The sequence below is a fragment of the Vicugna pacos genome, chromosome 34 (genome assembly GCF_048564905.1).
Source record: "Vicugna pacos chromosome 34, VicPac4, whole genome shotgun sequence".
Taxonomy (NCBI): domain Eukaryota; kingdom Metazoa; phylum Chordata; class Mammalia; order Artiodactyla; family Camelidae; genus Vicugna; species Vicugna pacos.
In genome coordinates, this window is record NC_133020.1 from 6,218,637 (window position 1) to 6,246,133 (window position 27,497).

The 27,497-nt window shown below is 40.2% G+C and overlaps 1 protein-coding gene across 5 annotated transcripts in view; it reads left to right on the forward strand.

The window, feature by feature from the left end:
* The window catches only part of LMNTD1 (lamin tail domain containing 1), a 344,922-nt gene that overhangs the window by 150,733 nt on the left and 166,692 nt on the right, over positions 1 to 27,497 (forward strand). The window contains exon 1 of one of the 5 annotated variants that reach the window (XM_072954584.1): positions 18,488 to 18,585. The exons of the other annotated variants lie outside the window; for them this stretch is intronic. The gene's annotated coding sequence lies outside the window, so the exon portion shown is untranslated. Of the gene's footprint in view, positions 1 to 18,487; positions 18,586 to 27,497 lie in introns of those variants that run through there. 5 annotated transcript variants of the gene reach the window in all.

Below are 27,497 nucleotides of genomic sequence, written 5' to 3' on the forward strand. Positions count from 1 at the left end.
GTTTATTTTTTTCTTATTGAGTCGTATGAGCTGCTTATATATTCTGGAGATCAAGCCTTTGTCAGTTTCATTTGCAAAAATTTTCTCCCATTCCGTAGGTTGTCTTCTTGTTTTACTTCTGGTTTCCTTTGCTGTGCAGAAGCTTATAAGTTTCATTAGGTCCCATTTGTTTATTCTTGCTTTTATTTCTTCTAGGAGAAAATTTTTGAAATGTATGTCAGATAATGTTTTGCCTATGTTTTCCTCTAGGAGGTTTATTGTATCTTGTCTTATGTTTAAGTCTTTGATCCATTTTGAGTTTATTTCTGTATATGGTGTAAGGAGTGTTCTACTAAGCTTTTCTTCTGAAATGTCTAATGTGTCATTAATCTCATCTAGTATATTTTTATTTCAACATTATAAGTTTCATCTCTAAAAGTTCATTTGTCATTTTTGTGTCTTCCATATATTGATTTAATGTGTGCAATTTTTCTGCTAGCTTTTTGAACATATGAGATAGAATGATAATTATTGACTTAATGCCTTTGTCTACAAGCTATGTCACCTGTGTTATTTCTGGGTCAGTTTTGATTATTTGATTTTTTTCTCACTATGCATTTTATTTTTCTCCTCTGCATGCCTTGTGGTTTTTCAATTGGATGCTAAATTTTGTGTAATTTGCCTTTTTGAGTGCTGCATTTTATTGGTGTTATCATTATTATTGAATGCTGATCTGGGATGTGGTTGTTCGGGAACAGTTGATCTTTTTGGATCATTCCTTTAAATTTCATTAAGAAAGAGTTTAATCTAAGGTTAATTATTTTCTTTCACTGTTTGAGGCAAAACCCTTATTAATATTCTAATTTATGCTCCGTGAATTATGAAGTTTTCCATTTGGGCTGTTGGGATTAGACACTGTTCCTGCCCCTTTGTGAGCTTCAGACATTGTTCCTCTAGTAATTTCTCCTGGATCATTACCCGGTGCGGACAGTGTTCTCACACACATGCCTAATTAGTACTCAACTGAATGCTTGAGCAGGACCTTCTACAATTCTTCAGAGTTCTGTCTTAGTGCAGCTCTCTCCTCTTCAGTGCTATGCCCTGAGGACTGTAGCCGCCTTGACTTCCCCAGACTCCTAGTTCTTCCTCGTCTCAGGAAGATTGCCAGACTTCACCCGGCTCCCCCTTCTCTGTGCTCTGGCCAGAAAATGTTCTGCAAGCAGTCAGCTGCCTCACCTTCTTGTTTCCCTTCTGATAAGGTCATTGTTGTTTGTTGCCTGATGTCCTGTTGTTTCCTATATTTTGCCCATCTTCAAAGGTGTTTTAAGTAGGAGGGTAAACCCATATCCTTTTATTCCATCTTGGCTGGACATGGAAGTCCTAGTTAACTATTTTTAGAGATAGTATGACAATTAGGTCTTCAATGGAAAGAGGAAACTAACATTAACTGAGGTCTTCCTGTTTCGGGCACTATGTTCAGTTCACGTTATCTCAACAACAATGTGAAATAAGTATCATGAACTACATTATTTGTAGGTAAAACAGAGCCTGGAATAGTTTATGCAAAATCATGCAGCTAGTAAGTAGTAGAGCTGAGATTTAAATCTCAATCTACTGGGAAAGTCCAATTTGTTTTCTTTTTAAAGAGATCATCACCCTTGGAGTCATCTAGACTTCTGCCAATAATTTTTTCTCCTTAAAAGTGAATTTTAACAACTTACCACCAAACAGTGCTCTCCTGGAGCCTATGTGATGAGGTTTGGCTCATAGAAGCATGTATAATATATGCTTTTCCTGTTTAAGCCAAATATGTCACATCGATCCCACAGAAAGGATCAATAAGAGACTATAATGCATCTCAACGGGGCCAAGGAAAAGTAAGTGAAAACCCATTTCCTATTAATGGTGGCTTCCTGGCAGCAACTATATATTCAGAGGCTTGTATGTATCATTTTTATGTAGTGCTTGAAGCTGAGACCCTCACATGTTAGTATGCTAGAGAGTTTTTATTCCATAGTCAATGGGCACATATTTTGTTAGAAGCCAATGGGCACATTTTTTGTTAGAAGCCAATGGGCACATTTTTTGTTAGAATTCAAAAAGTGGCATGATAAAGGCTGTAGCTACAATTTAAGGGGAAAAGGTATCAGAATTATGCCTGTCCTCAAATAATTTCTTGGTTCAGTGTTTCTGGCTTTATGATCACCTAAGAAGGTATTTTTAAATGGATTTCCCTTATCATAGTAGCCCTGTATTGTTACAGGGCAGACACAGGGTTTTGACCTCCTGGAATGACCCGTGAGTGAGGCCAAGCCGCTGAGTAGCTGTTGGATATCAGTGTTGTCTCTGCTTCACCTTGGCCTTCCTTGTGGCATCCATCCTCACCAGAAACTGGTTCTTCTCTATCATCATGCTATAAAATATTACCTATTTCCCCCTTGTACCCCCACACACTTTTCCACAATGAGGCAAGGCCTGGAAACTATATCCTCTCACTGTCAGAATTCGAGAGTCCTTAAATTTAAATGTCCTCATCCACTCATCAGGTGAAGATGAGACACGTTGAGATGCGTTGATAATGTATGCCTATCAAATGAGTTCTAGTAAATTCTTCCGAGATGAACAGAGTCCTTCTTGAACATTTTAATAAGTGAACCTTTGTTCACATTTTGACTGCCAATTTCTATGCTGACTTTTATACACTCTCTTATAGCTAAGTGCGTCTACATCTGGCACTTGTTTCATAGAGATGAAGTATAATGTGGAAACGTTCAACACTAGAGTGGGAAAGAGAATTGGGAATTAGTCTCTTAAGGGCCAACTGTCTCTCAACAACATTCCAGATACGTAAACGCAACTGTTTACGTAATTCCAGCCACACACGTGCATTACATTTGTGCTATAAACTCCACGGCATGAGTAAGGTCTGTAAAAGGACGGTAGGAGCAGCTGGAGGTACAATGAGATGAGAAGTTCCACTCTTTAACAAACCCTCCAAACATCCAGCACAGGTATCTTGCATAGAGAAAGTGCTAAATAAATGCTAGATTTGAATCAAATAAAAATTGCTCATACCCATGAGTACATTGTTTCTGGAAAAATTATGGAGCGCTTGACTGAGGGAGGCCGCTCCCACGATGGTCCACCGGACAAGTGCTACTCTCATGCCCTAGGGCATTGTACGTCTGGCCTTAGAGTGAAGCTGTGGCAAAAATCAGCAAGTAAATTAGTCTTGTCAGTGGCAGCAAATGAATATTGTCCGTATTTGAATTATGCACATGATTTACATCCATGCCTTACAAGTTCTCTAGTACCTCATTAGGACAGCTTGAAACAGTTCCAGTTGCAGTAGGAAGTTCAGATGTCTTTTCAGTTACGTGCGATAGTACAGAAGCCCCCTTAGATGTAGGAACCAGAAAATAGTCTCTTCCCATTTACCTTTTGGGAAAATCACCGATGGGCAGAAAGGGACATGTACTCGCTAGCTGATATCAAGAATGATAAAATGTGGTTCCATGTTTGTAGCAGGCTATGAGCCAATTACCAAGTCTAATTCAAGAGCACCTGACAGCGCCCCAGGGATTCCTACCTGTCCCTAGGAGAGACACCGCCCTTTCCGCACTCAAGCAAGTGGGGGCTGGAGGCATGCGGATGAGGAAGTTAAAATTACTCATTGATTATGTTAGGTTGTTATTCCACATCTGCACTGTCACTCCTTGGATTCCTTGAAACCTCTCTGTTTAAATGCCCCTCAGTAGAGAGATCTTTCTTCATCACACTATCTAGGACCTTAATTTGTTGTTGTTTATCCTCTTTCTCCTCACTCTGTTTTATTCTTCTTATTAGCACTTACCCCCCCTAACATAATGTATATTTGTATTGATCTCTTTATTTCACAAGAGCAGAGACTTTGGTTCATCCACTTCTGTATCTCTGGCACTTAGACGAGAAGCACACAGTTGGTGCCCTAACAGTCATTCAAGGGGCCAGTGTGAGTCACTATAACCGACTACGTGGATGAATTATTATTTACACAGAACCTGCTCTGAACTAAGCTTTACGTAGACAGTAGAGAACCAGAAGTTCTAGATCCTGGCTGTCGTCGTGGAGTTGGCCATCTTGTGGGATGATCAAGTGAAGCCTTAGGTACTGTTTTCTCCGTAGCTTCTCCCTCTGTTCTCTCCTTTCGAAACCTAGCAGTACTGCCAAGGAAACAGCGCCCTTCACAGGTCCCCAGGCCCTCAGGCTGTCTTCCTGACTTCTCCTTTTGATCTTCAAAGCTGTCTTTGATGTTCACGTAAGTGTCTGGAGGAGGCTAGCACGCGGGGAGCTTTGTCTGCCCCCACATCTGTTTGGCCAACCTTACTGTTCTGTGCTCTCTGAGGCCAGAGGAGCCATAAAGGACAATGACTGCATCTAAGGGATAAAGTATTCGTCTGACCCTTTCCTCTTTGAGGACATCCATCCTGGCTCACCTAAATGTCTTGGGGTCTGAGGTTAAGTTATTACCATGATACAGTCTGGAAATTTTCTAATCAGCTTCTCAGAAGACAGAGTCACTTCTCTTCCCAAACACCACCATCCCTTCCCTAGAAAATACAAAATGCAGGTTATTCCACTTAGAAACAGGAAAACATTTGGCTGACCAGAATAGAATCAGACTGTTCGGTGTTAAAGTAAGAAGGTCGGTGCTGCTGGGGCAACAGAGCACAGCAGAGAAAAAAAACCGACTGGAGAGGCCAGAAGGACGTGTATTTGAATCTAAGTTCCACACTTGCTGGCTCTGTGACCTTGGGCTTTTGATCTCTTCAAGCTTCAGTTTCCTCTGCTGAATAAGTGCCAAGGATAATAGCAGTACTTATCTCCGATGAAAAATTTGGAGGATTAAATAAGAGAACATATGTAAAATGAACTTAGCCCTTGGTACCTAGTCTCATTCAAAATTTTCCCTATCATTAACATTAGAATGACAGCTCAGACTGCTCAGTGTTAGACATTTGGAATAAAGCATAATGTAGGTACTAGATTCCAGACCAACGTAAGCAGAGTCTTCACTTAGATTTAAATTGCAGGGTTGAAGATGAGAGATTTGTTTTGCATTTCCACTGCTGTATGTCAGCACGTGTCGGTAGCTGCCACTTGTGTGTGAATATTTGCATGTCTGTATGTGTGCGTGCACATCAGTGGACTGATCAGTTGATTGACTGATCAACCAACAGATGTTTATATCCTGATTCCCCCGATCAAGTAAAAATTATCATCAGCTTTCTGCATCTCCCATCTCATCCATCTCCACACCTCAGACCTCACAAAATGCCCTTTTTGCTTGCTTGAGCTAGGGAAACAGGGACCTTGAATTCCTCTACATGCAAACAAATTAAATACAATCTATACAGACCAAGTAAAATTAAAAGAGAACCACTAATTGAAATGTTCTAAAAAGTTTATCATTTTCTGGCTTAAAGTGACCAGTGAGTGTCACTTTCTTATCATTTGCTGATTTTAAGTGACCAGTGTTTCAGAGAAAAGAAAATATGATTTCCATTGCTGTTCCTCAATACCAGGGTGGGGCTTGTTTTATTTGTTTTTTACACAAATTATTTTTTGTTAAAAGTAAATTATCAAATTGTCAGAGTCACAGCAGTGACAACCTTTGCAAGATCTCACTGTTCAAGTGGAACCAAAATAGCACTCTGGGGTTCAACGTGCCCTCTGTACTCTTGGCTGTCTGTCTGGCCAGCAGAGATTAAGAGTTTCTTGAGGATGACAGAACAAAGTACTGAAAGCCACGTCAGGTGAAATAAATAAGCTAGAGGTTGAGGTGGACATGAAGAATTAGGTAGGAATTTTCTTTCACTGCTGAGAAAAGTTGACTGAGATTATGAAGGCATGGACCTGGCAGTCAGAAGGTTTGACTGCTGAGAACTGTGTGATCTTGAGCCAATCATTGAACCTACCTGACTGGGCTTCCCATTCTAGGAAACAAGACATGTGAGCTAGGGATCTTAGAACCAGGAAAATCGGTCAGTACTTAGGAAGCTATTAGAATATAAAATAGTTCTTGGTAAATGTCACTTCAGTTCCTTATATGAGAGGAAAAAAAACTGAAATGATGCAGAAGATTTTAATCACATACCTCTGGAGGTCCTATTCTAGTATGACAAGTTAATTTAAAGCTCTATTCCCCAATTATCCTAAAGTTATCATTGGGAAGACTATAGTCTTCTTGGTCAGTAAATCACTGAACTGAGGAGTCAAAAGACTTGGATTTAAATGCTTGTATGCCAAGACTGTGGGAAAGCCATTTAATGCTTCCGAGTTTACTCATTTTACAAATGAAGGTATCAGTGCCTCACCTGGAATGCTGTTGAGAGGATCAAATGAGACAATTTGTGTGGGAACCTTTTGTAGCATTTGGTGGAGCAGGAAGAGCACAGACTAGCATTAGAAGGACATTGTTTCCAGTTCTCACCCCACCTCTACTCATCCGGAAGACCCTGGGGCCAGAACTCACCCATTGTGAATCTGTTTCTCCACCTGCAGAAGGGGATAAACTATCCACCTTATACGTAGGCTAAGAAGAATAATGTCTAAAAATTCATGATATGTATTTGGCCTTAGAATATTCACTGCTCCAAACAATAAAATAATTACCTGTACAAATTATAATGGTGCAAGGAACCTCAAGAAGGCAGCTCTTTTCTTTTTTCACTTTTAAAAATTAAATAGTTAATAATAGTAAAAGAATATTCCACATGTGTGTAAAATGGTACAAATAATAAAATTGACATCTGTATATTGGCCATGAATTTTAGAAATATGAAGAACATTGCAAATATCTTTGAGGCCTTCCGTGGGCCTCTACCCAGTCTGATCTCAGCCTTTTCCCCCTCAGGTAATTACAATCTTGAATTTGGTTTTTGTTTTTTTTTTTAACTGCACAGGCAGGTATTCTCAAAACCATATTAAAAGATTTTTATTAATGTATTTTAAAAGATTTATATTAATGTATTTTTACCATATGAATACTTATGTGATTTTTTTTACTCAGTGTTATGTTTGTAAGATTCATCCGTGTTGTTTAGCTGCCTGTCAGTCATTTTCATCACTGTGTGTTATTTCATCACGTTTATTCATTCATTCTTTCACTGATAGATTTTTGGTTTGCTTCCATCGTTTCGGTAGTGCAAATAATGTTGCTACATATGTTCTTGTGATTTTTCTTTAGGATATACTTGCAGACAGGAGTGAAATTGCTTGTTTATAGTTTATATATCTTTACCTTTACTAAAAATGTCAAATTGTTTTCAAAAGTGGTTGTACAGATTTAGAGTCTCACAAACTGGATATAAGATGTTTCCATTGATCCACAATTTTGCCAACACTGGTGTTCTCAGACTCCTAATTTTTGCTAATGTGTTGGGTGAGTAATTGTATCTTGTGATTTTAAGGAGCATTTTCCTGATTATTCATGAGTTTGAGCATATTTCATATGTTTATTGTCCATCTGTGATTTAGCAGTTGATATTTTAAGATTTGCTTCTGTACATAAATAGCATGGCTGACTCAATCTGCAAGTTATTTCCCCTGAATTTGATAGAAGTCTCTTTAATATGGAGTCATCTTGAAGTATTCCAGTAGTCCTTTCATAAAGAGAGGTTTGTAACATTATCTGTGAACCCCTGGCATTGTTTTCAAAATGTTGTGTACTCGGCATATAGCAGAGTCAGAAGAGCCATTGTATATGGTAAGTATGTTATAAGCTGTCAGCCAAACAAAAGTTCTTGGATGCAAATATTTACTTGAAAGGATTCAAAATTTTTTCATCAGAATCTCAAATGTGTTGAATAATTCCCAGAAGTTTAAGAATCACTGACATTGTGAATGACAATTAAACTTGCTGACTGGTTTTAAGGATTCTTTTCATAGGAAAAGTTACGAGACCCAGTGGAAATTTTTACCTGGTGCAGTTAGAAAAGAGAGAATAAAATCAGCTTCTCTTGCTCTGATCCCAGCATAAATTGTTGTAATTTAGGATGGATTATCTTAGAACTAATTCTTTTTCAGCAAACCCTCAAAGAAAAAGAATTGCAGGGTTTGACACAGATGTTCAAGGACTGTGCATTCACTTTCTTCCTCTACCTGAACGATTCTGTCCAAATTCCATTAAATTGAACTGAGCAAAGTGGGCTTCTGGGAGTTGGGATGGGCAAGTGGTACTGGAAGGACTGGAGCATGGTGTCACAGTCCAGATGGGGCGGGAAAGGGAGTCTGCATGGGGTGGCAGCCCGGTGTGGGGGGAGGGCAAATGTGCCAGCAGAGGAGAGAGGCAGTGGTAGTAATGAGAGACTGGCCATACATGGGCGATTGATCCAGTAAGAAATATATCAAAGTTAATGGCAGCTAGATTTCACACTGTCAACCAAGAGGAAATACAAAGGTGAAAAGAGAGAAACGAGAAGGAATCTGTGGTATTTGATCAGAACTGGAAGTATCTGAACTCATGGTTTTCAATGTATGGAGAGAGATATAGAAATAAATATACGTGTATGGATTCATAAGGAGCATGCCGAGCATAAATATCTCTGGTTTTAAATACCATTCTCAGCTAAAAAGAACCAGGGCTTCTTGAAAAAATTCCTAATTCCAGGTTCAGGGCAGGAAAAGTGTTAAATGAGTCGAACACATTTATGTGTCAGGAAGAAGGATGTGCTCAAAGAATAATGGAGACATGTCAGAAGGACATAGACATTCATGAACTCTGGGAGGAGAGGTACTAATAATGGGGACATTACGCATGTACGGGGGCAGGAGGTCTGTGGGAAATCCCTGTACCTTTCCCTCAATTTTGCTGTGAACCTTAAACTGCTTTTTTTTTAAAAGACATTTAAAAATAAAAAAGGACATAGAGACCAGATTGAAGGGTCTCTCTGGCCAAACCTGTGACAACTGGAGCATCAAAATAAATATTTGTAGTAATGGATTAAAACTGATGAATAAAACAGGAGTCCATGAGTCCGTACTGATATAAATAAATGAAAAAGTTGATAGCTTGATAAAGAATGGGATATTTATATAGTCTCAAAGTACTTTTCCACAACATGATTGTCAATTTCAAAGGGAAAAAGAGCAGCCTCACAGAGGAGAATCCTGTCAGACACCTTAATCAGATGATTTACCATCACCAGTAACGGGAAAAAGAGAAGGGATAGGACACAAGAGAACATGCCACTTCTGTGATGCTCCTGCCAAAGAATTTAAATCTTATCAGGAGGAAATTTGGGATAAACCCAAACTGGGGTGCATTCTACAAAATAACTGACCACGTGTAATCTCCAAAAGCATCAAGATTATGAAAGTCCAGGAAAGACTGAGGAACTTTCTAGAAGACATGACAACTAAATGCAGCATGTGATTCTGGACTGAATCCCTCTTCTTTAAAAGACATGATTTGGGACAATTTGCAAAACTCCAGTGGGGTCTGAGGGTTCGTTTTCAGTAATGAGTGAATGTTAATTTCCTTGCTTTGATGGTTTATTGTGACGGTGTGTAGAATAGCTTCACTTGAAGCAGTTCCCAAGAAAGTATCTGGGGATTATTCAGACATCATGTCGGCAGCAAACTCTCAAACTAGTTCAGGAGAATTAAAGTTTCTATATAGTTTTTGCAACTTTTCTCTAAGTTTCAAGTTATTTTAAAAAATAATGCATAAAAATAATTAATAAAAAGTGATACACTCAAAGAGACAATATAAATAAAATCAAGACAACATATTTGAACTAAACGTGTACATAGTATTCAAAACCCAGCGCTCAGAAAATAACTTGTATCTTAACCCAATTAATTAAATCACATCGGAGGTGAATAGCAACGGAGAAGAGAAAGCATTAGATCCAGGGAAGGGAAACTATATACTTAAGTACAGACTGTGCAGCCAGGGAGTTTGAGTTCAGTCTCCGCCCCGTCAGTTACTGGCTGGGCCACCCTGGACACTGAGCCTCAGTCACGCAGAGAGATTTGTAAAAAGGGGATGGTAATAATGTTTATTTTCTAGGATTTGTGTGGATTAAAGAAGATAATCTTAAGCAATTAGCATGGTGCCTGGTGCATATCAAGTGCTTAAAATGGTATTTGCTATTAATGTTATTGTTATATTTATTTTTATATTCCTACTTTACCTGTTAGGAAAAATTACCTGTGTTTGCATCATTCCTTTTTCCTTTTCCTGTGTTGCTTTTTGGGGCAGAAAGATCTTTCTAAATGTTTCCGAACCCAGAAGATGATGTAAAGATAAAAATAATAGTAACAAAATCAACGTTTTACATGCATCATTTCATTTAACCATTTAGTCTGCGAGGTTAAGAATACTGCTTTTATAGATGGGGTAATATGTAACATTCAGTAGTTCCATAATCACTATATGTAATGCTACACAGCAACTGAGGTTATGTTCCTTTAACTCAAAGCCTTCTCTCTCTTTTTCAAGTGTAATTAAGCTGGCCTCTAAAAACCAAGCTCATTTGTTCTGGAAGCTTTTGGTACAAACAAAGCCTGATTCTCAGTGAGAGCTCTGGAAATATTTATTGTGTTGAATTGAGGAGTAATGTGTTTAAGTGTCAATAATCTAATGAACTTACCGTGATATGAATTACTTTAATCAGATACTTTATTGAGATAGATTTAATAGGGAAGGCAAAAAAACCCCAAAGACCCCCAAAAACCCCAAAGAGTCTTTGGTGCCTTACAGAATGGGAAGATTACTGAACTGGTGAAGAAGTAAGAAAAGCCAATGACATATCTGACCCTGCTCAGCCTCTGGTGAAAATATTAAGGAAAAAAAAATCCATATACAATTATTTTCTATAAATATTTCTTGAGTCTCTTTGGGAGAGAAAGGAGAGAAGAGAGCAGAGAGAGGAGAGGAGAATGAATAGCTAATTATCTTCCTCTCGATAATGACCCTCCATGGGCTCAGGAGCTATGTATGAACAAACTCTCTTTTCTACACTGAGCAAGCATAGTAGCTTTCCCCATCTGATCCATTTTCCAACAATTGAACATGTTTATCATTTTCCTTCGGGATTGCTTCCAAACCTCTCTCTTCTTTGCATGTGAGGCTCCGGACTGTATCCATTATTCTAATGGAAGCCTTGTTCAATCCAAATATAGGACTTGGAAAGAAAACCCAATTTTATTCCTATATTCATCTCATTACAGTGTGAGCAGCGTATATGGTTTGTCGTTTATCTTCAGATAATTTTATTAAGTATCTGTGGGTGTGATTTTGCCATGGTAGGACAATACATAGCAAACTAAATGGGTAAAAAGCCTTCCTTTCTAAGAGGTAACAATAAATCAGATAATGTGATTTAAAAGGCTCACAAAAAATGATGAGAAATTTTAAACAGTACCTGAAATAGAACATTACAGAATGGCAAACCTCAAAATTAGAAAATTATTGAGTATAACGTATAATTAGATTTTTCTTTTACCTGTAACGAACTTCTCCATTTTATATAGAAATAGTTAATATTAAGAGAAGTGAATGAGAATTGGAATGCTATCGTAAGCTATTGGAAAATAAGAAAATTAGAGCAATATTCATGTAGTGGGTTTATCACAGCCTTCTCTGTTTCTTGATTTATTTCACAAAGAAAGCACTTCAATAATGTATAAGAAAGATTTAAACTGAAATAATTATAAATTATAATAATGTACTAAATAGTAAAAACATTAACATTTTTCCAGCTTTATTGAGATATAATTGACACATAAAATTGTGTGAATAACAATAACATATTTTAGATTGGAATTCCTCCTTTCTGCAAGTATTAACAGCTTAAGAAGGAAAACAAAAAATATTATATCTATTGTTCAAAAAATATTTATATTGTCACAAGGAAGACAGAAGTCTTTTATCCAAAGTTACCCAACACTTGGCTCTCACGTAAATAAGACTGAAAATCCAGAGAGGAGCTGCGATGTTGTAAACAGTGCGATGAACTCATTCTAGTTTTTGAAAATCTAAGTACAGAGACATTCCTCGTTTGCAGCAAGGCTGTTACATGTGCACAAGGAAGCTCAGACCTATGCCTTTGCTAAGCTGAAGCCCAGACCCTTGACAGCTAACTTTGGATTAATGAAGCCCCTTTGTGGAAATAATGCACAACGTAATGAGCCTCATAAAGGCTAAGAAAATAATCCCTCCTTTTTTTCTTTCCTTTGAAACCAGCAGCTTAAATGGCCTGTGGACCTTCGCTGCTGGGGGAGGCACGTTTATCATGATGTTCCTTGGTAAAGCATTTAGCTTCAAACGTAGAGAAAAATCATTCCTGGGTAACTGTCTCTTAAAGCAGATTTCTTGTGAAAAGAACATTCGTGTTTGCGGGTGTGTTTGGGAGTGTTGCTCTCCCGGGCACGTACAGAAGGCAGATTGTAGACAGTGAATGTTTAGTCAAGGGTGAGAATACTTTTGTTTTAGTTCCAGATTGTCTCTCCCAGCCAGATGATATTTCTTCCTTTTAATCAGGGCCTCAGAAGCCCTTGTGCATTATAGGAGTGCTGCTAAATATGATGGAATGGTCGCATCTTTTAATTTAGTCCCAGTAGGAGAATAAGTTATTCTTCTTCCACCAGGCGACAGACGGGCACTTTTTCTGTTACCTAAAGCTCAGCTGTGCGAAGTCTTTGAGAGATGGTGCTATCATGTCGGGCTTTCCTGAATCATTTACCAGAGGCCAATGGTAGCCTCTGTTTCCTACAAAGCATTGCTTTTGCATTAGAATGATCTTTGGAAATGAGCCTGGATAGGCACCATGTACACATTTAGGGTGTTGTTTGACTGCCTTGTACTTAATAGCTGTGATGGAACAAAGGTAATTAGCATATGAGGAAGGTTCTGGCTTGTCCTGCTCAGTCCCTTACCCTTCCTGCCAACCAAGGAAGACCCTACCGATTCCAGGCAATTCTTTGGGCTTTTATGATGGAATGAAGATGAGATTGACAGGCCAAAAGCAAAGCAGATGGGTTTTTGACAGAAAAGAAGAGCAAAGAAGAGCCCTTGTGTCCAGGGGCCTGTAGATGAGGCATGTCCTTTGCTGGGGGGGCTCTGGGACAGAACGATGACCTTTTGGAAGAAATGATGTAGAAACACAGTCAGTTCTTCTGGGGAAGGAAATTGAAAGGCTTCCAGAGGCTTGGGACACTATAAAATAGGGAAGGAGAGCATTTTAATGAATTTTTGTTTATGTGCTTGTATCCTCTTTAAAGATGTTGACACGTGTGCATGAACATTGGACATCCTATCTGAATGATAATTTTCTGAATGTAACAACCGTCTGGGACTGAGCCAGGTGACCATGGCTTCCTTGGGGCTGTGTCTGTATGATAGTTACGAGCTTTTATAACGGGCTTTTTCTTTGGGTGCTGCCTACTTCAGACACGTTTTGCTGCACTGGAAAATTTCCAATGATGAGAGGTTTCTGTGGGTATGTGAATATCTTTGAACTGATAGGCTTATTTATCTACAAGGCTATGAAGAATTCTCTGTCACCCAAGTAGTATATCTGCTGACAATGCTCTATCATAAAATAAGATTTGTGATACGTTTAGAGATTCGAGATCGTGAGTGATGATGGCGGAGCACAACATCTTAAGAGCCTGAAGGTGAACTGGAGAAAATTAAAGTCAAGTTTCAGGGATTTATTTGCCAATGTAAGTCTGGAGTAAACTTGGCAGGGTGTGTAGAAACAAGTAAATATCGAGTCGCCGGTCTTCCTTTTGTTCCAAATCTTCCTCCCAGGCAGGATACGAATTGATCTTTGCTAAACGTTCTTTTGCATCTCGGAAGCTTTTCTGGGCATTTGACTTCATAGCAATAATAAAAGATTTGCAAAGGAAAATCTATAGATAAACATCAGGTTTATATTGTACAGCACAGGGAACTATACTCAATATTTTGTAGTAACTTATGGTGAAAAGAATATGAAAATGAATATATGTACGTTCCTGTATGACTGAAGCATTGTGCTGTGCACCAGAAACTGACACCACATTATAAACTGACTATACTTCAATGAAAAATATATATATTATATAAGAAAATCTAAACATCCCTCAAGAATAATTTTCATTTTTAAGCTTGCATCTCTGATTCTATATAATATAATCAGTATTCTTTTAAAGTCCTCTCTCTGACTATTTGCTATAAGAGTCACAGAGTAGCACCCATGAGCCTGACTCTACCCCAAAGAAAGACAATGGGCTGTAATAATCCTGTTGGTTTAAATCTTCAGCAAGGGTGTGCAGTCCCATTGGAGATCCTGTAGCCCTGACTGCAGACAAGGTTGTGGGGACTCCGGGAAGGATGAGAGAAGCCTCACAGCACAGCCGTTAAACCCCCTGCTCATGTTCGCCCTTCCTCCCTGCTGTTCTGCTCATTTTATATAATCTTCTTGCACTCGTTTTTGTGTACAAATAGGCTGTGCTGTCAATCACAGTAAGATCTTTACATGCAGAACCATGATTTTCAAAGAGGTCTACATTATCCTCTAGCTGTAACAAGGAATTCAGAAAAAGAGAATTATGGAGATACCTTTTCTTCTATGTTCTGAGAGCACATTTACACCAATACTTTATAGATACTTTAGGGCTAGAAGTGACCCTGTGAGGTAGATGTTTATACTAGTTGGGATAATTCAAGTTGCTTTAATAAACAGACCCCCAACTCTAACTGGTTGAACACAACTAACATTTACTTCTAATTTACCTAAAGCCCAAAGTGGATGGTCCCACCTGTCACAACTTTGACAAGGCAGTTCAGAGACTCAGACACCTTCCAGTCTGTGATTCTGCCATCCCTTGTGGACCTGGAGTCCTCTGCTAGATTCTCTAATTTTTATCCAGCAAACAAGAGAGAGCACAGAGTGGGAAGTTTGTATGGACTGGACCTGAAGGCGGCGTCCATCACTCCTGTCCTATCCTAATGCCAGCACCATCTGGCCACACCAGACTGCAAGAGAGACTGGGAGATACAGTCTAGTTAAGTGGCCAGAAGGAAAGGGAACTGTGTTTAGCAAAAAACTAGCCAATCTCTGGCATAGTGTTATCCCCACCTCACTGATGGGGAAACGGAGACATAAAGGGGTTAAGTAATATAAAACTCACCTAACAGGTGGGAAGCTAGAATCTGAGCCTAGGAATCTAAACCCAAAATAGCCCTTTTTGAAAAATTGAAATATAGTTGATTTACAATGTTGTGTTAGTTTCTGGTGTACAGCATAGTGATTCAGTTATACATTTATATATGTATATTCTTTTTCATATTCTTTTCCATTATAGGTTATTATAAGATATTAAATATAGTTCCCTGTGCTATACAGTAGGACCTTGTTGTTTTTCTGTGTTATATATAGTAGTTAGTACTGCTAATTCCAAACTCTGAATTAATCCCTCTCCTTTCCCCTTTCCCCTTTGGTAACCATGAGTTTGTTTTCTATATCTGACTCTGTTTCTGTTTCGTAAATAAGTTCATTTGTGTTTTTTTTTTTCAGATTCCACATGTAAGTGATATCATATGATACTTGTCTTTCTCTGTCTGACTTACTTCACTTAGTATGGTAATCTCTAGGTCCATCCATGTTGCTGCAAATGGCATTATTTTATTCTTTTCTATGGCCGAGTTGTATTCCATTGTGTAAATACACCACAACTTCTTTATCTAGTCATCTGTCGATGGACATTTAGGTTGTTTCCGTCTTGGCTATTGTAAATAGTGCTGCTATGAACGCTGAGGTGCATGTGTCTTTTCGAGTTAGAGTTTTCTCCAGACATATGCCCAGGAGAGGGATTGCTGGATCATATGGTAACTCTATTTTTAGTTTTTTAAGGGATCTCCATACTGTTTTTCATAGTGGCTGTGCCAAGTTACATTCCCATCACAGAACAGCCTTTTAAACGAGGGAGCAGAGCTGCCTTCCAGATAATGAATGCACGGTGCTGCCCTTTACTTCTAATGAGTAGAATGAGGTGCAGAGGAAGATCACGTGCCCCTCCTAGTTGATAACATGCAGCAGACACAGGATCCATGTTCCCGTACTCGGTGGAACTGCAGTCTCGTTTAGGATGAATGCGTGACCCTCTGATTTCAGTGGTCCTCTCCCTGAGCATTTTTGGGGAATAGTGGTGTGTGTTCCAATCTCAGTGAGTATCTTAAGATGAGCCAACTCATACTCTACCATCTGAGACCCTTGTTTCTAACAGCATACAACGAGTCAGATGATTCAAATTAGGGATCATGGCGTCAAGCAGACAGGCATGGGGTTAAGAGGCAGAGCCTGGAATCAGAGCTCCCAAATCAGTGAAATCTAACCCAGGCTCGACCACTAGCTTGTCGTGAGACTTAAGTTTCTTAGTCTTTCTCTGCTTCAGCTTATTCATTTGTAAAATGCTGGAAATAATAATACCTACCTTACAGGTTGCTAAGAGGATTCAATTAATAGATGTAAAGTTCTTAGAACAGTATCTGACACATCATTAGCAATCACATTTTCATTGTGGGATTGTTGCTGTCCCAACTGTTACTTACTTGCACCTGATCAGGCTAAAGGCATGACACACATTTTTGCTGACACATTAAGAAAACTCTCGTCTCAGTAAATGCAACTTCATCTGCTCAGGGGCTCATGCTGCTGGACTCTGGCCTTGCTCATCCCCAGACTCCAGTCCCTCAGGAAGTCCTGTCCGTTCTGCCTCCAACATGTTGATTACAGTTAGTTCTCTCCATCTTCCCTGCTTCACCCCAGTTCAAGCCTCTCATCTCATGCCTGGATCACTGCAAAAACTTAGAAAGTTTCTGTTTTGGCATGCGTCTCTACCGTCCGATCTCCATAGAAGCTGAAGTGATCTTTGAAAATATAAATCAGACCACGTAATTCCCCTGACTCACCCCGCTTTCTAAGTTAATGAAAATTTAAATAAATCTCAAGTTCTTCCCTTGGCTTTTGTCTGGAAGAGGGGCAGGTAACTCCTTAGTAGGTCCCAGTTTGTTCAAAACAATATTAGTTTATGCTGTTGTTCTAGAATTATTACTAATAGCACCGTCTTTCACTCCCCAAAGTGCCCTGACTTGGATGATAAATTATCTGATTACCCTGCTTATGGCCTGAAGCATCTTCACCTTGAGTAAATACTGCAAATACTACTTGGTCATAAATCTTTTAGCGGGGAGGTCACCTTCTCAATTAATTTAAGTCCATAAGCCTTCAACATAAAGCTAGAAGAAGTTTGATTATAATATGGAAGTTTAAATTTAGTTCAATTAGCTTTTTGCTGTATTTTAAAAGAATCCGTCAGTTATTTGTCTGTGGGCAACTCTGTCCCAAGCCCTGCCTGTTTTGTAGAGGGACTCGGCCATCTCATCAGCACAGCCTGAGTCAACAGGCTACTATCCAGGCCACTGCTGCTTCACGTAGGCCCCCTGGAGGACGGTGAAGCCTCCCGCCACCGACCAGGAAAGATCCAGTCTCCAGATACCATCGGAGCCTCTCCTCGCTCCATCTCTGCTCGTACCCGACTGGAGTGGCAAGGAGCTTTACCCTCTGACTCCCCCTTTTGGCTGGGGATTGTCCCTTTTCTCCTCCACGGAGTACCTGGGGAAACAGAAGGGGGTCCTCTACCCTCACTTATTTTGTACCTACCGATGCTTTTCGAGGCCGTGTTCTGCGTAAGGCCCCTTTACTGAGAGAAGCAAGAACCCACTTCTAGTCTTTGACAGACTTTTATGATCTGTCTTCTGCCTCTCTTGACTTCAGCACCTTTCACACTTCATATGGATTAGCCACACTGCCTGCCTTTCTAGAATACCCCAAGCACGATCCTGCCTTACAGACTTTGCATTTGCAGTTCCTTCTGCCTGCAGGACTGTTCCCTGGATCTGCTTGACTCAGCTTAAATGTCATCTCTTTGAGAGACCCTTCCCTGATGATCCAATGTAACATAACTTTCACAGGCACTTTGTCAAAATCCTGTTTTGTTTCCTTCACAATACTTACCACTATCTAAAATTATTTTGCTGGTTTAATTGCTAATTTCTTTCTTTCAAACTCCATTATAACAATAATAAATAGTTACTCCACTTGCTATTATTACCAGCCCTCTGGGGTCAGTCCCTAACAAGGGGCTTTCTGCCTGGTGTGGCTCGCACCAGTAGAACAAGAACAGAGTTCAGTTCAGAAGCAAGGGAAAGCTTTATTCCTTGACGGAAGAGTGGGGAGGCGCGAGCTCACAATACACGCTGTCCCCAGAGGCCATCGCAGGGCTGCTGTCCCGGGATCTGGTCTGCGGAGCGACGGGGAGGGAGGGGCGGGGTTCTGACCGAGTGTGCGCAGGCGGGCCGCGCACGCGCGCCAGGCCCAAGCGTCCGGCACAGTAGCTCTGTACCCGGCCCGCCGCCATCTTGAATTGAGGTGTCGCTCGTGCGGGCCGCTTCTCCGCGTGACGCCAAGTTAGGCGTCGGGGGTAGGAGTTCTGAGCTGGGAGCTCTAATCCAACGCGTTAGGTGTTTAAGTCCTCTGCACTCGGCCCCCTACAGGCAAGCACAAAAAAGAGGTAAGACTTATCACCTAGATTCCATTTCATTTTTCTCTGGGGACCCCAGTGGGTCTTGTTGGCGACACTATGAGCCTCACCTTCTCCTAGGTGCTCTCCATTGATTAACTTTTAAAACCTGTATAGTTGTGAGATAGGTGCTATTACTATTCCCATTTTACTATTTTTTAATTCTTAATTGTTATTTATTTAATGGAGGTGCTAGAAATTGAACCCAGGACCTTGTGCATGCTAGATGCACACTCTCCACTGAGCCACATCTTCCTCCCTTAAATTCTTAATTTTTAATAAAGACACCAAGGTTAAGAGAGATGAAATAACTTGCCTACTGTTACAGAGAGGGAGCTAGGATTCAAGCCTAGACGGTCTGGTTGCAGTGTCTAACCTGAACCACCAGGCAAGGCTGCGTCCCATCAGGGTCCTCCCTGGAGGACAGAGCTTTCCTGTCCTGTGTGCTGCTGTGTCTCTTCCCAGCACTTCTGGGATAATGTGATTTATAATAAGAGATGTGTACTTGGTCTTCGTTTGGGTTCTGGCACAGGGCTCCTAAAATCACTGGGATTTCCCAAGTGTTGAGAGCAATAAAAGTGTCTTTTGTCATGGTAATGAGTGACTTCTGGAAAGCACCTAAGGATGGGGGCTGGTTGCCGGATGGGTCAATCATGTGATTAGAGGGTTGGAACTTTCTGCCCCCACCCCCCTCCGCCAACCTCTCAGGGAAGGAAAGATGTGCTGGAGGTTGAATTCAGTCACCGGTGGCCAGTGATCTAATCAGTCATGGCTATGGAATGAAGCCTCCATAAAACCTCAAAAAGAGGAGGTTCAGAGAGCTACTGGGTTGGTGAACACATAGGAGAAAGAGGACATGGATGCTCCGCACCCCTTCCCACACACCTTGCCCTGTGCCTCTCTTCTCTGTGGGCTGTTACTGAGTTACATCCTTTTATAATATACCAATAATCTGGAAAGTAAAATGTTTCTCTGAGTTCTGTGATCTGCTCTATCTAGCAGATGAATGGAACTCAGGGAAGGAGGTGGTTGGGAACCCTGATCTATAGCTCTTGGAGGGGAAGAAGCGGTTTTGTAAGCATGGACCCTTAACCTGTGGACTCTGACACTGCCTCCAGGTCGATAGTGTCAGAACAGAGTTGGATTGCAGGACACCCAGCTGGTGTCTGAGAACTGCTTGTTGGTGTAGGGAAACTCCATTCCCACACCCCCCACGCTGGAATTGACTCACACAAGACTTGGCTCAGTTAATCTTTGTTTAACTTTGAGTGAATAAATGTTGTTAGAAAACCTTGACCCTGTTTGATTTTTAAAACAGAGAGGAAAACTCACTTGACTATTTAATAGAAATACCAGAATCCAATCTCTTGTTTCAAGAGCATTGCGAGGTAGGGGCCCAGCCAGGGATGCCCCTGAAATATGAATGGGGGGAAACATGCTGTGTAGCCCCACAACAGATCCTGTATGGAGTCTTGAGACATTTCTAGGAGTGGCTTTTCATGGCGTTTCTGATTTAGTTGTAAAATAGGCAATCTGGCGGCAGGTTACTGATGCTAAAGGGAGCAAGATGCAGACATAGAAGCAAGGCATAGAGTGAACTAACAGACCGCCGCACACCTTCGCCACCATCAGGGTGAGCACAGAAAATTAAGCTGCCTTGGATTGAATTTCTTCTTCTTGTAGCTGAGTACTGCAACCTTTGCTGCATTAATATTAGCTAATAAATGCTTAGAGCAATTAATTTATCCCATAAAAGATCAAGTCTTATAACAATACCATGTCTAGTTCACCCTTTACCTACCACGACACAGTTAATAACATAGGCTTACTGATGTTAGCTGAGTCAGCCTGACCTGCCTTAGTTCACTTCTCAGAAAGAGGAGAGAGGAGAGAGTCACAAATGACCTGCTACAGAGAGATGAGTCTTTGTATGTGCTGTGAATCTGGCTGTGTTCCAGCTAGTTTTTAATTAGATGAATGTGCCCTTTCAATGTTGCATTTCTGTTTGTCCCCCTATCTCTTCCCTGCACTGCTGGTTATTTATGTATTTAATATGCAAATAAAGACGCACCAGCTCATACATCAGAGGCCTGCCCCCAACATCCGACATCCATGGGGCCTTTTAGAAGCAGATCTGTATATCTCGACCAGAACAAGTCCCTTTGCAGCCATTCATCTGGGCTGGCCGTGTTTATAAGCTGAGGCTTCTCTTTTTGTCCCCTTTAATTTCTGTGTATTACTGAGGTTTGTACAACCATTGTTCAGTTCTCATTTTTGCGGACATCTGTTACACGGCCAGTCATTGTTTTAAAAAAATCTAAAGTGAGCTAAACATATCAACCAAGCAACACTTCCCTCACTCCCCAGGGAGTTTAGGCCTATTTATGTAGCTGCTGGATGTAAAGATACTGGGGTTTATATCATTTGTATTAATCTAAAATTAACTGTGCATGTGCTGGGAGCCTTAAGACCTAGGATTTCTCAATCATCAGCTTCTTTACCACTGAAAACAAACAAGAGAAACTGAACCATTATGTTTTTGACAGTATTGATCTTAATATTCATTAACTAAGTAGGTTTGGGATCTGGTGCACAGCACGGGAATTTGGTGCTGGTCAAATCTTTGTTTCTTCTTCTCTCAGATTCACTTATTCAACAAATACATATGTTGAATGCCTTATGTGTCAGGAAGTAAAACTCAGAAGCCTCAATTTTTGAACATTGCATCCATCTGTTGACTACCTTTCAACATGTGCAGTTGCCCAAGTGTCTTTGAGTATGTATGTCTGTGCCTCCTTGGACTGCCTTGAGTCCTTCATCTCTTTCTTCAAGCGTGAGATCCAAACAGCATTCCCATATTGTAGCCCCTCAGGACCCATATAAGGCTCAGTCTATCAGATTTATAGGTTTCATTTCTGGCTGAACTTAAAATCAGCTGGGGAGCTTTAAAACTATATACCAATCCCCGTTCCAGTCAGTTGAGTCAGAACTTAAGGGTGGACCAGTTGCAGTTTTCTAGGTTATTCTCATATGCAGCCAGGGTTGAGGAACACAGATCTAGAATAAAAGGCTACGAACAGTGAAGGTTAGTGCACGTGGCGGGTGTCTTTGGGCAGTGTGAGGAACAGCTGTCAGAATTTGCACGGATAGCTAAGAAAGTAGTACTCTCCAGGACACAGAGGTTCACAGTGGTCCAGGCTTCAGGGACGATTGTGTAGAGAAAGTTGGGCAGAGAAGCTCTGGACAGAGACTCAAGCTGTGTGACCTAGAAGGAAGAAAGCAGGTCGGCATTTACAGCATCATGCGTTTTTAAAAGTGCTTAGAGAATTTCAGGTGACTGAAGTCGTTGGCAGGAGTCTTTGCAGAAATACAAATCATAATATTTGAGAAACAAAAAGGAGAGACCCTGAGGGCAGATTTTATATTCATCTTTTAAAAAAAATGACTTGGAAAATTATACTTCATTTTGTTCAAGAACTTATTATGCTGACAAATATTTGTACAAATGTTATTTCAGCCCATGAATTTTATTTTAACAGACTTCCAGGGTAAGGCCCAACTACATAGAGAAAATGCCAACCTTCCTTTCCATTTGCTGGTCCAGAGTCTTACATTTCAAAAGACAGTACTGGACCTCAGTTTACACTTTCTTATAATGATATGTCATGATTTTTCTTTATTGTAGTCAGTTTACAGTGTGTCGGTTTCTGGTGTGCAGCACAATGCTTCAGTCATACAAGAATATATGTATATTTGTTTTCATATTCTTTTTCACTGTAAGCTACTACAAGATATCAGATATAGTTCCCTGTGTTATACAGTATATGTCATGTTTTTTTCAATGTTGAGAATTTTGAATGGTACAAATATGTTGGAAAAATTATTTTAACCCTACAAATTCTGCACTAGCAAGATATCCTGCACCCAGGATTTTACTGAAGGGAAAAGAACGTCCACAAATAATGTGTCCATACACGTCTACAGTAGCTTTTACAGTTCACTTCTATAACTATAACGATTTATAATAGTTACCAATACTGTCTTGAGAATTGAGGCCTACTGAATATTCAGACTAAGTAAAAGATTCCCCTCACTTACCACATTCCTTTCACCACTAAGAAGACATAACCCAAGCATTTGCTGAATATAGGAAAAGGTCATCATTTCATGGTGTGATCTTAGTATTCCAGTATATTTTAGATGAGAGCAGTTGACCATGGAGGAGTTCACTGTTGAACATAGAATGTGAAGTTGGAGGAACTCTGATTAAAGGAGGGGCTGGCCCTGCTTCTGGCTTCACTGCAGCTCAGGTGTTGATCCTTTGAAATGGATGCCTGAGTGCAGGGGAGGGAACAGCAAATCCTTGATACCCAGGCCCAGCTCTGGGAAAAGGATTAACAGGGCTTGGTGCTTGGTGCCCTGAATGGTTTGAAAATGCCCCTTGGGACGTGTGGATTCTCATGACCTCTTCCAGGAACTTGAGCACTTTTAGCATCTCTGCCGTCTCTTCTTTAGACTGCAGAATCTTGGACCAGCTCTTGGACCAGAGAATTGAGTTCCTTCCTCAAACGCGCGTTGACCCTCATCGTATTTCTGCCAGTATCAGCGAGGCTAAGCATGTTTCATGAAACTCTGTTGAGCCTGGCATTCTCCACAGATGTCTCCATGCCAGCATTCTCCTGTTTAGCAGCACAAATCTTGTCAATGAGTTGGCATTTCTCCTCAATCAATGCAGCCAGCATTTTTGCCAGCTTCTCCTCATGTCTCCCATAAAGTCAACTTCTCCAAGATCAAGCAAGTCTGAAAGTACCTAAGACCCCCACCAAAAAGCTGATGACAGGCAGACTTGCCACTGTCTGCCCTTTTAGGTTCTGGAAAGTGAACCATGAACTCAAGCCACTGGACAGCAGCAACACCACAACCTCACTCAGCTTCCCAAAGAAGAGCCCTAAGCCAGTGTCCACAGAGGACGGCAGCCCCTCGTGGCACTGATCCACCACAGGGCTCTGCCCAGTTACCGTGGATCCACCAGCCACAACAAGCCCCAGGTAACACACCAACATTCCACCTGGAACCCAACCAGCAAATGACATCCTGGATTGGTCAGGTATCTTGTCAGTGTTGGGGAGGGGCTGCAGCAGAGAAGGGGTCTGTAACGAAAAATGTGGTTCTCTCCATTATTGCCTAATGGTCATTTTTCCTTCTCTCTTTCCTTTTGTGTTGATCTCAACACACCCTACAAATGGAGGGAAGTGTGTCCATGTTAAGTTTATGGTTTCACGTGTCTTTAACCTTTCTAACACTTGACGGTATCCGAAGACCCACTGTGGGAATCATGTGTTAGAGTAATATCCATTAACCCAGAATACACACCTCTGTCACATTTCAGCTGAAACTCACACACTCTCACAACATGGATCCATCCGATTCATGGGGGCTGAATTTCATAGAAATGAAATCAATCCCAGTGTACACTCTAATGTCTGTCTCTTTTGCTCTCAGTACTGTTTTTCAGAGCTACACGTCTTTTTTATATAAAGATGCCATTCATTCTGTTCGGAGGGTTGAATTTGCCATTCATTCTTTCTGTTGCAAGGCTTGTAAGTGTATATCACAGACCATTAATCCATTCTTTGAATAATAGTCATTTGGGTTAGTTCAAGTTGCACTATTATGAATGAAAATTTTTGAATATTTATGCACTCATCTTTTTTCTAAATATCTGATTTCATTTACCATATGGGGTGAATACATGCAAGCAATGATATTGGGTAGGTGTGTGCCGAATGCTCCTTATATGTCATGATATTTTAAGCTAACAAATGAGTGTGATTCACAAAAGCTATCCAAATGAATCCTTATCAATTGGAAGCCTCATTAATGGTATGATACCTGAGTTTATCATTAAAATTTTCTTTGGGAACAAATTCAAATATTGAAAATCAAAACAGATTAAAATCTAATATTCTGTAGTTATATAAATTTATCATTCTGTTAGATGAATATAAAGTTTTGCCTCAAGCTCTCTCTTTTTTCTTTCCAAAATATTATGATATGTATTTCCGCAAAGATGCCTGCCAGTGACTTCGGTCACCTGAAACTCTCTAAGCACTTTTAAAATAAGCACTAAAGAACTCATTTTGCTGATAAATATTTGTAAAATATTGTTTCAGCCCATGAATTTTATTTAAATAGGACTTAATAACTGAAAGTGGTCTTAACATAGGTTCATAATTAAAAGCATGATCTCTTGATCGAAACCTGACTCCATTATTTCATAAAATCAATACTCATTCAATAAATGTTTATTCAGCACTTGCTAGCAATAGGCACTAGATGTATTAGACAATTGGAGGGTATCGATGAATAAAAGAGACAAAAATCCTTGCCTACTTGATACGTACATGCTATTGAAGGAGACTGACAATAAAAACTATACAATAAAGTTAATTTATTACCAAATTGTTTAATACATTAAAAGGTGCTACAAGGTACATATTTTTAAAATGAGGATTGGCAATTCTGAGAGAGTCAAGAGTGGATTACAATATTCAATAAAGTGGTCAGAGTAGATTTTATTGAGAAGGTGATTTTTGAGTAATTCCATGAAGGAGATGAGGGGGTTAGCCTTGTGGATATCGAGGGCAAGAGTGTTCTGGGAAGACAGAACAGCAAGTGCAAAGCTTGGTAACAGGAGTTTGTTTTTGTGTTTGAGGACAGCAAGGAGGCCAGAGTACTTGGACAAGGTGAGCAGGAGGGTGAGAAATACAAAATAAGGTCCGAGAGACTGGGAGAGGAAGGCAGGTCACAAGGTCTTATGGGCCTTTGTAGAGACTTTGGCTTTTCTTCCAAGGGAGGGTGGGAGTCATTGGAGGATTCCGAGCAGAGGAGTGGCATGATCTGACTTCTGTTTTAAAAGCTTACCCTGGAGGCGAGTTCTACTGCTGTTGTGAGAGCATGAGGCGCCTCACAGATCTCCCTACAGAAACTGGTGAAAATTATTTTTTAAAACAACCATTTAAGGTTTCTGGAAATGGCCCAGAGAGCATACAGCAGATAAAGAAACATTTATTCAAGAAATCTATTAACACCAAGAATCTGTGGTATTTGAACCAAGACCTCTGAGCTGTCTTCCAGCTCAGTGAGATGGAAACTCCACTCCAAAATTGTACAGCTATGAACAGAGGGTTCTCTCTCTGACATACCCCTAGTTGGAAGGACTGTCTTTTGGGGAGAGGCAATAAATAAGTGCCACTTACCTTTTGTTACCTGTTGCTGAAGCTAAGTTCCAGGTGAGTGTGGTTGAGAATTGGAAAGTTTACCAAACCCTTGTTCATGAGATGGAGGTTATACTGTGGCCATAGCAGCACTGAGAATCCTGAGGCCATGGTCGTTCTTCCCTTGGCTTGTGGGGTGGGAGTTCTACGCTGTGAGAGGCAAGTCAGGGAGACCTGGGGCCGCTATCTTTCCAACCAGCGAACACTCAGCTCCTGAAGTAGAATATCTGAAAGAAGTGTGCGATTGTCCCTACCCTTAGCATCAGTGTCATGGCTCAAAGATTTTTGCCTAAGTCGAGGAGCATGCCATAAAATGGAGAGCTTGAAATCCCTCCCCAAAGGACTGACTTCACTTGCAATATTGTGAACTTGATTTGCAATAATTCAAGCCTGGGGTCACTTTCAAAAACAGTGAAAGTTGTGATGAAAGGTAATTGAGAGGAGATTGATAGATTCTTTGGAGGTAAGGGCTAAACTGTAGGCCAGCTAGCTTTCCAGAGAGAAATGGGAAAAGAGATAGCTGGGAAGAGCCTTCCTGGGCTAGGACAAATCTCCCATGCTGACTTTGGGAAATGTCCCATTCAAAAGAGCCAGATTTGGATTAGATTAATCTGTGTAGTAATTTATGTGCCAGTGCACTGTTGAAAACAAAAGCAACCAATCTACAATTAGTGGTGCTTGACAACTGGGTGTGGTCAAGGACAGAAATAGCCAAAGTGAGCCCTACCAAAATCACTGTCATTCCAGAGTGACTATGGGCCTTAAACAAATGTGGAACAGCATTAAGTGCAACAACATAGATGTAATGGGAATACCAGTAGGAGAAGAAAGAGAAAGGGGAAGGAAAATGTTTGAAGAAATAATGGCTGAAAACTAAGAAATTTATTTTAAAACATTAATTTATATATCCAGGACGCTTAGTGATTTCCAAGTAGGATAAACACAAAGAAATATACAAGTAAACACATCATAGTGAAAATACTGAAAACCAAAGATAAGAAGAAAATCTTGAAAGTAGCACAAGAAAAAATGGCTTTTCACTTACAAGGAAACTGCAATGAGATTAACAGCTGACTTAGAAACAGTGGAGGCTAGAAGGCAGTGGGATAGTTTGTTTGAAGTCTTCAATGGAAAAAAAAATGTTAAATCAAAAATCCTGCATCCATGGACAACAATATGGAGGTTCCTTGAAAAACAGAGTTAACATATGATCCAGCAATCCCACTCCTGGGCATATATCTGGAGAAAAGTCTATCTTGAGATATATATATATATATATATATATATATATATACACACATACACATACAAACACACACACACACACACATAAAATGGAATACTACTCATAAAAAGAATGAAATAATGCCATTTGCAGCAACATAGATGAATCTAGAGATTATTATATTAAGTGAAGTAAGTCAGACAGGGACAGACAAATATCATATGATATCACTTTTATGTGGAATATAAAAAAAAGGTGACACAAATGAACTTATTTACAAAACAAACAGACTTATGGACATAGGAAACAAATTTATTGTTACCAAAGGGGAAAGAGGGAGAGGGATAAATTTGGAATTTGGGATTGATAGGTACACACTACTATATATAAAATAAGTAAAC